This window comes from Triticum urartu, chromosome 4 (genome assembly GCF_003073215.2).
Source record: "Triticum urartu cultivar G1812 chromosome 4, Tu2.1, whole genome shotgun sequence".
Taxonomy (NCBI): domain Eukaryota; kingdom Viridiplantae; phylum Streptophyta; class Magnoliopsida; order Poales; family Poaceae; genus Triticum; species Triticum urartu.
This window is the reverse complement of record NC_053025.1, coordinates 77,354,053-77,369,812: the sequence shown is the minus strand read 5'-3', so window position 1 is coordinate 77,369,812 and position 15,760 is coordinate 77,354,053.

The following is a 15,760-nucleotide window of genomic DNA, read 5'->3' as shown; positions in this document are numbered from 1 at the left end:
CAAGGGAGAGGGGGGCCGGCACCCTCAGATCCAATCTGAGGAGGGGGCGGCGGCTAGGGGGGTTGCCTTGCCCCCCAAGGCAAGGGGGGCACCCCCCTTTAGGGTTCCCCAAAACCCTAGGCGCATGGGCCCTAGGGGGGAGGCGCCCAGCCCACTAAGGGGCTGGTCCCTCTCCACACACAGCCCATAGGGCCCTCCTGGGCAGGTGGACCCTCCCGGTGGACCCCCGGAACCCCTTTGGTGGTCCCGGTACAATACCAGTAAACCCCCGAATTATTCCGGTGACCGTATGATGACTTCCCATATATAAATCTTTACCTCCGGACCATTCCGGAACTCCTCGTGACGTCCAGGATCTCATCCGGGACTCCGAACAACATTCGGTAACCACGTACATCTATTCCCTATAACCCTAGCGTCATCGAGCCTTAAGTGTGTAGACCCTACGGGCTCGGGAGTCATGCAGACATGGCCGAGACAACTCTCCGGTCAATAACCAACAGCGGGATCTGGATACCCATGTTGGCTCCCACATGCTCCATGATGATCTCATCAGATGAACCACGATGTCAAGGATTCAATCAATCCCGTATACAATTCCCTTTGTCTATCAGTACAATACTTGCCCAAGATTCGATCATCGGTATCCCGATACCTTATTCAATCTCGTTACCGGCAAATCTCTTTACTCGTTCCATAACACATCATCCCGTGATCAACTCCTTGATCACATTGTGCACATTATGATGATGTCCTACCGAGTGGGCCCAGAGATACCTCTCCGTTTACACAGAGTGACAAATCCCAGTCTCCGGAGTGACAAATCCCAGTCTCAATTCGTGCCAACCCAACAGACACTTTCTGAGATACCCGTAGTGCACCTTTATAGCCACCCAGTTACGTTGTGACGTTTGGCACACCCAAAGCACTCCTACGGTATCCGGGAGTTGCACAATCTCATGGTCTAAGGAAATGATACTTGACATTAGAAAAGCTTTAGCATACGAACTACACGATCTTGTGCTAGGCTTAGGATTGGGTCTTGTCCATCACATCATTCTCCTAATGATGTGATCCCATTATCAACGACATCCAATGTCCATGGTCAGGAAACCGTAACCATCTTTTGATCAATGAGCTAGTCAACTAGAGGCTTACTAGGGACATGGTGTTGTCTATGTATCCATGCATGTATCTGAGTTTCCTATCGATACAATTCTAGCATGGATAATAAACGATTATCATGAATAATGAAATATAATATAATAATAACTAATTTATTATTCCCTCTAGGGCATATTTCCAACAGTCTCCCACTTGCACTAGAGTCAATAATCTAGTTCACATCGCCATGTGATTTACACTCACAGGTCACATCGCCATGTGACCAACATCCAAAGAGTTTACTAGAGTCAATAATCTAGTTCACATCACTATGTGATTAACACTCAATGAGTTCTGGGTTTGATCATGTTATGCTTGTGAGAGAGGTTGTAGTCAACGGGTCTGCAATATTCAGATCCCTATGTATTTCGCAAAACTTTATGTCATATCGTAGATGCTGCTACCACGTTCCACTTGGAGCTATTCCAAATTGTTGCTCCATTATACGTATCCGGTATCTCTACTTAGAGCTATCTGATAGGTGTTAAGATTGCATCGACGTAACTCTTTACGTCGAACTCTTTATCACCTCCATAACCGAGAAACATTTCCTTATTCCTCTAAGGATAATTTTGACCGCTATCTGGTGATCCACTCCTAGATCACCTTTGCACCCTCTTGCCAGACATGTGGCAAGGCACACATCAGGTGCGGTACTCAGCATGGCATACCGTATAGAGCCTATGACAAAAGCATAGGGGACGACCTTCGTCCTTCCTCTTTCTTCCACCGTGGTCAAGCTTTGAGTCTTACTCAACTTCACACCTTACAACTCAGGTAAGAATCCCTTCTTTGACTAATCTATTTTGAACTCCTTCAAAATCATGTCAAGGTGTGTGTTCTTTGAAAGTATCATCAGGCGTCTTGATCTATCTCTATAGATCTTGATGCCCAATATGTAAGCAGCTTTATCCAGGTCTTCCTTTGAAAATAACTCTTCAAACAACCGTTTATGCTTTCCAGAAATTCTACATTATTTCGGATCAACAATATGTCATCCACATATACTTATTAGAAATGTTGTAGTGCTCCCACTCACTTTCTTGTAAATACAAGTTTCTAGCAAACATTGTATAAACCTAAAAGCTTTGATCACTCCATCAAAGCATATATTCTGACTCCGAGATGCTTGCTCTAGTCCATAGAAGGATCGCTGGAGCCAGCATACCTTTTAGCATCCTTAGGATCGACAAAACTTTGATTGTATCACATACAACTCTTTCTTACAAAAACTGGTAAGAAAACTTGTTTTTGACATCCATCTGTCAGATTTCATAATCAAAAAATATAGCTAATGCTAACATGATTCCGACGGACTTAAGCATCGCTACGGGTGAGAAATTCTCATCATAGTCAACTCCTTGAACTTGTGAAAAGACTCTTTCCCACAAGTCGAGCTTCATAGACGGTAACATTACCGCCCATGTCCGTCTTCTTCTTAAAGATCCATTTATCTCAATGGCTTGCCGATCATCGGGCAAGTCCACCAAAGTCCATACTTTGTTCTGATACATGGATCCTATCTCGGATTTCATGGCTTCTAACCATTTGTCGGAATACGAGCCCACCATCGCTTCTCCATAGCTCGTAGGTTCATTGTTGTCTAACAACATGATATCTAAGACAGGATTACCGTACCACTCAGGAGTAGTACATATCCTTGTCGACCTACGAGGTTCGATAGCAACTTGATCTGAAGCTTCATGATCACTATCATTAACTTCCTATTCAACAGACGTAGGCGCCACAGAAAACATCTTTCTGTGTTGCATCACTCTCTGGTTGAAGTAAAGGTTCGACAACCTCATCAAGTTCTATCTTCCTCCCACTCAATTCTTTCGAGAGAAACTCCTTCTCGAGAAAGGACCCGTTCTTAGCGACAAACAATTTGCCCTCGGATCTGAGATAGAAGGTATACCCAACCGTCACCTTTGGGTATCCTATGAAGATGTGTTTGTCCGCTTTTGGGTTCGAGCTTCTCCGGCTGAAGCCTTAAGCATCGCAGCCCCAAACATTAAGAAATGACAACTTTGGTTTCTTGCCAAACCATATTCATATGACGTCATCTCAATGGACTTAGATGGTGTCCTATCTAAAGTGAATGCAGCTATCTCTAACGCATATCCTCAAAATGAAAACGGTAGATCGGTAAGAGACATCATAGATCGCGCCATGTCTCATAAGGTTCGATTACGACGTCCGGACACACCATTACCCTGTGGTGTTCTAGGTGGCTTCAACTGTGAAACAATTCCACAATGTCTTAAGTGATTGCCAAACTCATAACTCAGAAATTCTCATCGATCAGATCGTAGGAATTTGATCTTCTTGTTATGATGGTTCTTAACTTCACTCTGAAATCGCTTGAACTTTTCAAATGTTTCAGACTTGTGCTTCATTAAGTAAATATACCTATATCTACTCAAATCGTCAGTGAAGATGAGAAAATAGCGATATCCACCGCACGCTTTAATTCTCATTAGATCACACGCATCAGCATGTATGATTTCCAACAAGTCACTTGCCCGTTTCATTGTACTGAAAACAGGGTCTTAGTCATCCTGCCCATGAGGCATGGCTCGCATGTGTCAAGCGATTCAAAATCAAGTGACTCCAAACATCCATCGACACGGAGTTTCTTCATGCATCTTACGCCAATATGACCTAAGCGGCAGTGCCACAAGAAAGTGGTACTATCTATATCTTTTGGCGTGAACATGTGTATTACCACGACCGAGATTCACTGAACCATTCACATAGGGTGCATGACCATGAAAGGTATTATTCATGTAAACAGAATAACCATTATTCTCTAACTTAAATGAATAACTGTATTGCAATGAACATGATCTAATCATATTCATGCTCAATGTAGACACCTGATAACATTTATCTAGGTTCAATACTAATCCCAAAGGTAGATGGAGCGTGTGATGGTGATCTCATCAACTTTGGAAACACTTCCAACACACATCGTCACCTCGCCCTTAGCCAGTCTCCGTTTAGTCCGTAGCTTTTGCTTCAAGTCACCAATAATAGCAACTGAACCAGTATCCAATACCCAGGTGCTACCAGGAGTACTAGTGAGGTACACATTAATAACACGTATATACTTTGTTGAAGTTGCCAGCCTTCTTATCTACCATGAATTTGGGGTAATTCCGCTACCAGTGACCGTTCCCCTTACAATAGAAGCACTTAGTCTCGGGTTTGGGTTCAACCTTGGGTTCCTTCACTAGAGCAGCAACTGGTTTGCCATCCATGAAGTTTCCCTTGTAGCCCTTGCCCTTCTTGAAACCAGTGGTCTTGTTAAACCATCAACACTTGATGCTCCTTCTTGATTTCTACCTTTTGCGGTCTTAAGCACCGCGAACAGCTCCGGGATCAAGTCCATCCCTTGCATGTCATAGTTCATCACGAAGATCTAGTAGCTTAGTGATAGTGGCTAGAGAACTCTATGAATCACTATCTTATCTGGAAGTTTAACTCCCACTTGATTTAAGTGATTGTAGCACCCAGACATTCTGAGCACATGCTCACTAGCTGAGCTATTCTCCTCCATCTTGTTGGCAAAAGAACTTGTCAGAGGTCTCATACCTCTCAACACAGGCATGAGCCTGAAATCCCAATTTCAGCTCTTGGAACATCTCATATGTCTTATGGCATTCAAAACGTCATTGGAATCCCGATTCTAAGCCGTAAAGTATGGTGCACTAAACTATCAAGTAGTCATCAGGATGTGTCTGTCAGGTGTTCACAACATCCACAAACGATGTTGTAGGGGTTTGCACATCGAGCGGTGCATCAAAGACGTAAGCCTTCTGTGTAGTAGTGAGGACACTCCTCGGACTATGGACCCAGTCCACATCATTGCTTACCATATCTTTCAACTTAGTCTTTCTCTAGGAACGTATTGAAACAGGGAGCTACAACGTGAGCTATTTATCTACAACATATTTGCAAAGACAATTTAGACTATGTTCATGATAATTTAGTCCATCTAATCAAATTAATTAATGAACTCCCACTCAGATAGACATCCCTCTAGTCATCTAAGTGATACATGATCCGAGTCAACTAGGCCGTGTCCAATCATCACGTGAGATGGACTAGTCATCATCGGTGAACATCTTCATGTTGATCGTATCTTCTATACGACTCATGTTCGACCTTTCGGTCTTCCGTGTTCCGAGGCCATGTCTGTACATGCTAGGCTCATCAAGTCAACCTAAGTGTATTGCGTGTGTAAATCTGGCTTACACCCATTGTATTTGAATGTTAGAATCTATCACACCCAATCATCACGTGGTCCTTCAAACAACGAACCCTCGCAACGGTGCACAGTTAGGGGGAACACTTTCTTGAAATTATTGCGAGGGATCATCTTATTTAAGCTACCGTCATTCTAAGCAAATAAGATTGTGACGCCCCCGAATCAATCGTACACTAATCATACACGCAAACGTGTACGATCAAGATCAGGGACTCATGGGAAGATATCACAACACAACTCTACAAATAAAATAAGTCATACAAGCATCATATTACAAGCCAGGGGCCTCGAGGGCTCGAATACAAGAGCTCGATCATAGACGAGTCAGCGGAAGCAACAATATCTGAGTACAGACATAAGTTAAACAAGTTTGCCTTAAGAAGGCTAGCACAAACTGAGATACAGATCGAAAGAGGCGCAGGCCTCCTGCCTGGGATCCTCCTAAACTACTCCTGGTCGTCGTCAGCGGGCTGCACGTAGTAGTAGGCACCTCCTGAGTAGTAGTAGTCGTCGTCGACGATGGCGTCTGGCTCCTGGGCTCCAACGTCTGGTCGCAGCAATCGGGTATAGAAAAGGGGGAAAAGAGGGAGCAAAGCAATCGTGAGTACTCATCCAAAGTACTCGCAAGCAAGGAGCTACACTACATATGTATGCATTGGTATCAAATGGAATAAGGGTATCATATGTGGACTGAACTGCAGAAAGCCGGAATAAGAGGGGGATAGCTAGTCCAATCAAAGACTACACTTCTGGTAACATCCATCTTGCAGCAGGAGAAGAGAGTAGATGGTAAGTTCACCAAGTAGCATCGTGTAGCATAATCCTAACTGATGATCCTCCCCTCATCGCCCTATGAGAGAGCGATCACCGGTTGCATCTGGCACTTGGAAGGGTGTGTTTTATTAAGTATCCAGTTCTAGTTGTCATAAGGTCAAGGTACAACTCCAAGTCGTCCTATAACCGAAGATCACGGCTATTCGAATAGATTAACTTCCCTGCAGGGGTGCACCACATTTCCCAACACGCTCGATCCCCTTTGTCCGGACACACTTTTCTAGGTCATGCCCGGCCTCGGAAGATCAACACGTCGCAGCCCTACCTAGGCACAACAGAGAGGTCAGCACGCCGGTCTAAATCCTATGGCGCAGGGGTCTGGGCCCATCGCCCATTGCACACCTGCATGTTGCGTACGCGGCCGGAGAGCAGACCTAGCAACCTCCATTACAAAGGAAGTTGCGTTACGCGGTCCAACCCGGCACGTGCCGCTCAGTCGCTGACGTCACGAAGGCTTCGGCTGATACCACGACGTCGAGTGCCCATAACTATCCCCGCGTAGATGGTTAGTGCGTATAGGCCAATGATCAGACTCAGATCAAATACCAAGATCTCGTTAAGCGTGTTAAGTATCCATGAACGCCGACCAGGGACAGGCCCACCTCTCTCCTAGGTGGTCTCAACCCGCCCTGTCGCTCCGCCTCAAAGTAACAGTCGGGGGCCGTTGGGAACTCAGGCCCACCACTACCTGGATGGAGCCACCTGCCCCTTCAGCCCCCATCTCCGAATAATATCACAAGTAATGTAACAGTATAAGTATATAACATATGCCCGTGATCACCTCCCGAAGTGATCACGGCCCAGTAGTATAGCATGGCAGACGAACAAGAGTGTAGGGCCACTGATGGAACACTAGCATCCTATACTAAGCATTAGGATAGCAGGTAAAGGTAACAACAGTAGTAGCAAGGACAGGCTATGCATCAGAATAGGATTAACAGAAAGCAGTAACATGCTACACTACTATAATGCAAGCAATATAGAGAAGAATAGGCGATATCTGGTGATCAAAGGGGGGGCTTGCCTGGAAGCTCAGCCAAGAAGGAGGGGTCATCAACACCGTAGTTGAACTGGGGGTTGCCGGCAGTCTCGGGGTCTACCGGAAAGAAATAACGAAGGGGGAACACAATAAATAATAGAGCAATCAAAGCAACACAAGGCAGAACATGGCAATACGCGGTGCTAGGTGTGCCCTAACACAGTACTAGGTGATACCGGCGAAGGGGGAAACATCCGGGGAAGTATCCCCGGGTGTTTCGCGTTTTCGGACAGATGAATCGGAGGGGGAAAGTTGAGTGTTCGATATGCTAGGGGTGTGTGGCGGACGAACGGGCTGCATATTCGGATTCATCTTGTCGTTTTGAGCAACTTTCATGTAGAAAGTATTTTCATCTGAGCTACAGTTCATTTTATATGATTTTCTAAAGTTTTAAATCATTTTTAGAATTTCTGGAATTTATTTAATTTCGAATAAAATAAAAGAAAAGTCTAGGTGCACCCGGTCCAGTGCACCCAACACTGTACCAGGGGCTGACAGTGGGCCCCGTTGACTGCCTAGTCAGCTGTCAACGATGACTGGTCAACGTGGTCCCGGGGGTCCCACCTGTCATTGTCTAGGGCTTTTCTTTTCCCCTTTTTTAAACTACTTCTAATATTTTTAATAGGGTGGGATTATCAATATCAGGGGGTTAGGCCTAATCTAACCCCAATTAGAAAAGGGCCGGCCCGATCCAGCAGGACAGAGAAGACCGGGGGGAGGCAGGCGTGCACGCGCGAGCGCGGCAGAGGCCAAGGCCGCGGCCGGGCGGAGGGCCAGCACGAGCGCGACCGGCGATGGCGGCTGGAGCGAGCTGGTGGCGGCCGAAGGCAGCGGCAGGGGCGAGCGAGGCATGCCCCAGGCGGGCGCGTGCGTGAGATTGCGCCAGAGGCGCTCGGGCGAGGGGAGCAGGGCGGCCGCGAGCTAGGCAGCGTGAAGGGGTGGTGCGGGGGAAGCGGCGCGGGGCGAGCAGTGGGCGCCGCCGGGGAGAGTGGCACGCGGGGCCAAGCGGACTGCAGCAGGCGGGCGAGGACCGGGCCGCGAGCAGGACATGCCCGGCGTGTGGGCGCGGCGGGGGAATGAGGGGCGCGGCGAGCTTGAGCAAGAACGGCGGCCAAGCAGGGGCAGTGCGCGGACTCGGAGGCGGTAGTCGCGGCGGTGGTTGTGCCGAGGTCAGGGCGGAGCAGAGCAGGGGCGAGTGACACGTGGTCACGGGCGTGGGCGAATGCACCCGCGGACGGGGCAAGGTGCAGCAGCGGCCCGCAGCGAGCGGGGGCGGCTTTAGCGGAGCCGGCGCGGGGGTGCGCCTGGTCGCGGCAAGGCGCTGGCAGGCGGAGCCCCGGGCAGTGGACAAGGCGCGACTAGGCTGTGGCCAAGTGCTCGCGGGAACGGCCGGATTGGGCAGGAGGTCGCGGCGAGTACGTGCGGAAGGCAGAGCTCCGGTCCCGGCGGCGGAAGCACGCGGGTGTGACGCTACAGCAAGGAAAAGGACACAGGGCAGAGCGGGATTTGGGAGAGGAGCTCACAGCGCATCTAACGGAGTCAAGGTGAGGCCAGGGAAGGCTTGATGGCGACGAAACTGACGACGGCGTTTGACGGTGTCCGGGTTGAAGAAGTGAATGGTTGCGTCGCCTCGATGCGTCCCTGCTTGAGATCTCCATGACCGAGGTTGATGATGAAGAGGAGGGCCTCCTGCACAGCTCCTCGCGGCGTGGGGAGGACGATGGGCACTGCTACGACTGGGCCATGGCGACGGCGGTTCGGCTCTGCGAGGGGAATAGAGGAGCGGCGCGAGGAGGAAGAAAACTGAGGGGGCTAGGGTTTCCGGGGAAGACAGGGGCGTCGAGGTTGGGCCCTTATCCAACCGCAGAGCCACGGGATGGCCGGCACGGCGCCACCGATGGCATGGATGGCCGCCACGCCCTCTCTTTGCCCCTGTAGTAGGAGGAAGGGGAAAACCCAGGCGGGCTGGGCCCAGTGGCCCAGAGGCCAGGGGGTCCTGTTCTTCTTTTTTTGGCTTCCTTTGTTTTGTTTTGTTTTTGTTTTTACTTTTATTTTCCTTGTCTTATTTCTTTTCCTTTTAGTTCCTATTTATAATAGTTCCATTACATGCCAAAGTGATACCTAAATGGATATTACCAACTATGCCACTGCCACATTATTTTTCTACCCAAACTAAAACTAGTTTTGTAATTGTTCAATATTTAAATATTATTTAAATAATAGTTTTGCTACTGTTTTATTAACTATAGTGCATTTAAACACTTTTATAAAAGTGTGGTTTCACCACCATAACTACTTATGATTTATTTGACATGCTTAGAGCATTTTAGTTTCAAAGTTTGAAAACTTTTGTTGTTTGCCTTGGTTTTGAAATTGAATTAGAATCGGTTTCAAATCAACGTGAGTTCATCTACAGTAACTGAGGTGACGTGGCATAATTAGCAGAGGGTTACTGTAGCTTAACTAACCGGGCGTCACAAAGATGTAAAAACATGATAAACATCACATGCAATCAAATAGTGACATGATATGGCCAATATCATTTTGCTCCTTTTGATCTCCATCTTCGGGGCGCCATGATCATCATCGTCACCGGCATGACACCATGATCTCCATCATCATGATCTCCATCATCGTGTCTTCATGAAGTCGTCTCATCAACTATTACTTCTACTACTATGGCTAACGGTTTAGCAATAAAGTAAAGTAATTACATGACGTTTAAGTTGACACGCAGGTCATAAATAAATTAAGACAACTCCTATGGCTCCTGCCGGTTGTCATACTCATCGACATGCAAGTCGTGATTCCTATTACAAGAACATGATCAATCTCATACATCACATATATCATTCATCACATCCTTTTGGCCATATCACATCACAAGGCATATGCTGCAAAAACAAGTTAGACGTCCTCTAATTGTTGTTGCAAATTTTTACGTGGCTGCTATAGGTTTATAGCAAGAACGTTTCTTACCTACGCCAAAACCACAACGTGATATGCCGATTTCTATTTACCCTTCATAAGGACCCTTTTCATCGAATCCGATTCGACTAAAGTGGGAGAGACAAACACCCGCTAGCCACCTTATGCAACTAGTGCATGTCAGTTAGTGGAACCTCTCTCACGTAAGAGTATGTGTAAGGTCGGTCCGGGCCGCTTCATCCCACGATGACGCCGAATCAAGATAAGACTAGTAACAGCAAGTAAATTGACAAAATCGACGCCCACAACAACTTGTGTTCTACTCGTGCATAGAAACTACGCATAGACCTAGCTCATGATTCCACTGTTGGGGATCGTAGCAGAAATTTAAAATTTTCTACGCATCACCAAGATCAATCTATGGAGTAATCTAGCAATGAGGGGAAGGGGAGTGCATCTACATACCCTTGTAGATCGCTAAGAGGAAGCGTTGCAAGAACACGGATGAAGGAGTCGTACTCACAGCGATTCAGATCGCGGTTGATTCCGATCTAAGCACCGAACAATGGCGCCTCCGCGTTCAACACACGTGCAGCCCGGTGATGTCTCCCACGCCTTGATCCAGCAAGGGGAGAAGGAGAGGTTGGGGAAGATTCCATCCAACAGCAGCACGACGGGGTGGTGGTGAAGGAGGAGCGTGGCAATCCTCCAGGGCTTCGCCAAGCACCGCGGGAGAGGAGGAGGACTTGGGAGAGGGGGAGGGCTGCGCTAGAACTTGGGTGCGGCTTCCCTCCCACCCCCACAGATATATAGGGGCAAGGGAGAGGGGGGCCGGCACCCTCAGATCCAATCTGAGGAGGGGGCGGCGGCTAGGGGGGTTGCCTTGCCCCCCAAGGCAAGGGGGGCACCCCCCTTTAGGGTTCCCCAAAACCCTAGGCGCATGGGCCCTAGGGGGGAGGCGCCCAGCCCACTAAGGGGCTGGTCCCTCTCCACACACAGCCCATAGGGCCCTCCTGGGCAGGTGGACCCTCCCGGTGGACCCCCGGAACCCCTTTGGTGGTCCCGGTACAATACCAGTAAACCCCCGAATTATTCCGGTGACCGTATGATGACTTCCCATATATAAATCTTTACCTCCAGACCATTACGAAACTCCTCGTGACGTCCGGGATCTCATCCGGGACTCCGAACAACATTCGGTAACCACGTACATCTATTCCCTATAACCCTAGCATCATCGAACCTTAAGTGTGTAGACCCCACGGGCTCGGGAGTCATGCAGACATGGCCGAGACAACTCTCCAGTCAATAACCAACAGCGGGATCTGGATACCCATGTTGGCTCCCACATGCTCCACGATGATCTCATCAGATGAACCACGATGTCAAGGATTCAATGAATCCCGTATACAATTCCCTTTGTCTATCGGTACGATACTTGCCCAAGATTCGATCGTCGGTATCCCGATAACTTGTTCAATCTCGTTACCGGCAAGTCTCTTTACTCGTTCCGTAACACATCATCCCGTGATCAACTCCTTGGTCACATTGTGCACATTATGATGATGTCCTATCGAGTGGGCCCAGAGATACCTCTCCGTTACACGGAGTGACAAATCCCAGTCTCGATTCGTGCCAACCCAACAGACACTTTTGGAGATACCAAAGTGCACCTTTACAGCCACCCAGTTACGTTGTGACGTTTGGCACACCCAAAGCACTCCTACGGTATCCGGGAGTTGCACAATCTCATGGTCCAAGGAAATGATACTTGACATTAGAAAAGCTTTAGCATACGAACTACACGATCTTGTGCTAGGCTTAGGATTGGGTCTTGTCCATCACATCATTCTCCTAATGATGTGATCCCGTTATCAACGACATCCAATGTCCATGGTCAAGAAACCGTAACCATCTATTGATCAACGAGGTAGTCAACTAGAGGCTTACTAGGGACATGGTGTTGTCTATGTATCCACACATGTATCTAAGTTTCCTATCAATACAATTCTAGCATGGATAATAAACGATTATCATGAACAATGAAATATAATATAATAATAACTAATTTATTATTGCCTCTAGGGCATATTTCCAACATGGCATTCTATATGCAGAGCAAGCATGTAAAAGTAACTTACCGATTACTTACCCGAATTCGGAGCTCTCCAGGAGCATTCGCAGATTTGCCCCGCAGCGTGTCCGATGCCGCACAGTTTTACCAGGCCGAGGAGGGGAGCTCAACAGAGAAGCTGTTCTGGTCTCAGTATACTGGGACCGAACACCCAATGCCTCTGAGCGACCAGCTAAAGCAGCTGGTCGAGCTGCACAAGGCGGCCGAACATGCCATGAAGGGCCTTATAGTCCGGCTGTGGCCTGGCGGCGTCCTTCCGAACAACTACTTTGGCCTAGTGAGGCGGCTTGTGGATGCCTGCCCATGGCTGGCGGTCATCAAGCGGTCCGTCTGCATCGAAGGTGCACGTCGGGCTTTCGCCTGTGTGAAGGTGTAGTGGGCCAAGCTAGACGCTGTGAAGCTGATCAAGGAAGGGCCGCCGCAGGGCAAGGAGCATCGCACCCCCGAAATTTATTATGAGGGTGTCCTGAAGGGTGCCCGTCTTGTAGCGGATGAATGTTCAAAGGATGTAATATTTGAGTAAACTTGCTCGTGTGATCCTGTATGATAAAATCTTGTTTCATATGCGCTATGCAACACTTGTGTGAATTTAAAATATTACCTTCTGTTTGGCTATTTATCCAATCTGAGAGATGGCTAGTCCTCGTCTTCTGCCCCCATGCCACGAGTGCTGGGGTGTTCGAGATAAACCTGAGCACTCTTGTTCCCATATTTGGGTCCTTCGAGGGAGGTGCTCAGCACAACGAACAAGGCAACCAGACTAATAATGCTTTATCACTCAAACTTAGCCATAGAATTCTATAATTTTAAATTTCGGCAAAGCCCCTGGTATTCGGAAGGCCGAATTCGGGGCGCGATACACGCCTGTAAGCCGGACAGGGCCGGCCCCTCGCCCTAAGCGGCATAAGTCTTTAGGGACTCGAAAAACCTCGCCGAACAGCGACCAGTCTTCCGCCTTATCATGACAGTCAGTTTTAGCTTTCTCTACCGAGGTGCTAATCCCGACAGAACCGGGGCACAATCGTAGTAGTTCTCCTAGCACTACCTTAGCCGATAGAGCGGAACGTAAGGTACCAAAACATAGGAGCCGGGCAAACCCAACATTTGACCAAAGACATGATTCGGAGCTGATGCATATAATGCTATAAGTTCAGGGTGCCGCACTTGTGGAAGTGTTCGGACTTTTCACACCATATTGTGGGGTACGTAAGCCCCTGGTGTATTAGCCGTACCAAAGTGTACGGTTGCAAGGCGTCGTTAATGAACACACACACACACACACATATATATAACAAGAATGCAATAATAGTCGTAATGTCATGCATTGTTTATTAAAAAATTGCGTTAAAGCAGAGTGATACAGATAGTGCGATAAGAAAAGAGTAGGACTATGTCCCTTCCAAGGGCGAGCTGAGGAATGATATTAAATCGAATATTTCGCTCGTTACTGTAATCAACCTGGGAATTCCATGGTATGACGTAGTTGTCTGCCTCCTTGCTTGCTGCATCATGTGTTCGGCAATAGTGCTGCCGGACAGTGTTTCCAGAGATTAAGGTCCTGAAAAAAAAGAAAAAAAACCAAACGGGAAGCTCCTAGTGCGGTTTAGGCCACGTTTTGGGGCGTGCCGCAGTTGTGCCCCCTCCCCACCTGTGCCCATGGTATTTTGAATGCGTAATTATGTACACGCGGCACAAATTTCGCTGTTGGGCTGGGATTGGGGTGGCCGCCGTATTGCTACGCGAGCTCAGATCGCGCCAGGCGGTCTATTTGCCGATTGCCCCGAGCGCGCTTGAAGGTGTCCGGGCTTTGAAGCGCCGAACTGGTTGATTGCCTTGAGAGGCTGCTTTGCACTTCTGCTGCGAGGGCCGCGGTGTGCTCCTCTGTTCGGAGAGAGCGCTCTGTGTTTCCATTGACTGTAATAACTCCGCGAGGTCCTGGCATCTTGAGCTTGAGGTATGCATAATGCAGTACCGCATTGAATCTAGCGAATGCGGTTCACCCGAGCCGCGCGTGATAACCACTGTGGAACGGGACTATATCGAAGATTAGCTCTTCGCTTCAGAAATTATCCAGGGATCCGAAGACCACTTCCAGTGTAACTGAGCCTGTGCAATGGGCCTCTACACCTGGAATGACGCCCTTAAAGGTTGTTTTTGTGGGTTTGATCCTTGAGGGGTCTATACCCATTTTGCGCACCGTGTCCGGATAAAGCAGGTTCAGGCTGCTGCCGCCATCCATAAGGACTCGAGTGAGGTGAAATCCGTCGATGATTGGGTCTAGGACCAGTGCGGCGAATCCACCATGACGGATACTAGTAGGGTGGTCCCTGCGATCGAAGGTGATCGGGCAGGAGGACCAAGGGTTGAACTTTGGGGCGACTGGCTCCAACGCATATACGTCCCTGAGCGCATGCTTCCGCTCCCTCTTGGGATGTGGGTCGCGTATATCATGTTCACCGTCCGCACTTGCGGGGGAAACCTCTTCTGCCCTCCGGTGTGCGGCTGCCGGGGCTCCTCCTCGTCATCACTATGCGGCCCCTTGTCCTTGTTTTCGACAATTAACTTGCCGGCCTTCTTGAACACCCAACAGTCCCTATTGGTGTGATTGGCTGGCTTGTCTGGGGTGCCGTGTATTTGACATGAGCGATCGAGTATACGGTCCAAGCTGGATGGACCCGATGTACTTTGTTTGAATGGATTTTTCCGCTGACCGGGTTTAGAGCCTTTGAATCCGGCATTGACTGCCGTATCCTCAGTATTTTTGCTGTTAATGCGGCGCTTATGTTTGTTGCGACGTGACCCGCTATTGCCGTCCTTGGTATCTGAGGTACCATGGTTCTTTGATATGTTATTACTGCGAGCCAGCCAGCTGTCTTCTCCTGCACAAAAGAGGGTCATGAGCGTCGTGAGAGCTGCCATAGATTTCGGCTTTTCCTGACCAAGGTGCCGGGCTAGCCACTCGTCTCGGATGTTGTGTTTGAAAGCCGCTAAGGCCTTCGCATCCGGACAATCGATGATTTGATTTTTCTTTGTAAGGAACCGAGTCCAGAATTGCCTAGCCGACTCTTCTGGCTGCTGAATTATGTGGCTCAAGTCAGCGGCGTCTGGTGGTCGCACATAAGTGACCTGAAAGTTGTCGAGGAACGCGGCTTCCAGATCTTCCCAACAGCTAATGGAGTCTGTTGGCAAGCTGTTAAGCCAATGCCGCACTGGTCCTTTGAGCTTTAGTGGGAGGTATTTGATAGCATGTAAGTCATCAGCGCGGGCCATGTGGATGTGGAGGAGGAAATCCTCAATCCATACTGCGGGATCTGTTGTGCCGTCGTATGATTCAATATTTACAGGTTTGAAACCTTCTGGGAATTGATGTTCCATTACTTCGTCTGTG